The sequence below is a fragment of the Apis dorsata genome, unplaced genomic scaffold (genome assembly GCF_000469605.1).
Source record: "Apis dorsata unplaced genomic scaffold, Apis dorsata 1.3 scaffold_1239, whole genome shotgun sequence".
Lineage (NCBI taxonomy): Eukaryota > Metazoa > Arthropoda > Insecta > Hymenoptera > Apidae > Apis > Apis dorsata.
In genome coordinates this window covers 55623-56538 of record NW_006264336.1, presented here as the reverse complement: position 1 = coordinate 56538, position 916 = coordinate 55623, and positions in this window count along the sequence as shown.

The following is a 916-nucleotide window of genomic DNA, read 5'->3' as shown; positions in this document are numbered from 1 at the left end:
AAAAAAAAAACAAAAAAAAAAAAACAAAAAAAAAACCGTATAAACCGTCTCGAATAGAGTCGCTTCTTCTTTTTCGCGTCGCACGAGGAAGCTTCTCGCGAGTCTCGATTTTGGAGAAGAGAAACGATTGAGCGGAGGAAGATGGAAAGATGAGAGGGAGAAGAAAGAAATGGAAGAAAGAAACTGATGCAGATACAATGATCGTCTCGATTGTTGGTGTTTATCGATCGAAAAGATAAAAGAAAAAATCGTTGACTGCAACCTTGCTTCTTCTCGATGAAATGTAAGATACGGAATGGGGGAATGGAGGAGGAATACAGAGAGAAAAAAAAAGGATGAAAAATTCCCCTACGAGCTGTAGTGTTCAGGTTGCGACGACGATTCGATATATACGCGTGCATTGAGAAAAAAAAACGGATAGGAGAAATGAGAAAGGAAGAGAGAGAGAAAGAGAAGAGGAAAAATAAAGAGGAGGAAAGAGAGAAAGAAGCACATGCGATCGAAGGGTTATATTCTCTTGAAAGCGCTCGTACACTATTGATCAGATCGCGGACTGTGAATTGAATTTTATATGAAGACAATGAAGTCGACGACACACAATATATTAGTGGTCCCACGGCAATATTTTGTCGGGCCGGGGGACGTTTTTATAAGAAAGGTTTTAGATCTCCGATTTAAGAAATAAGATTACAAAAAAAAAAAAGTGAATAAAAAAAAAATGCGAAAAAAAGCGTAAGGTAAAGTAAGAAATAATAATAATAATAATAAAAGTATAAAGGTTAATAAATTGTGTTTTTGAAGCGAACCAAAATGATTACTCTAAATAAATGTAAAAAGAAAAAAAAAATTAATAGAGACTTGACTCGGCCATACGTAACGTAAGATAATAAGAAACAAAACAAAATACAAACAAGTA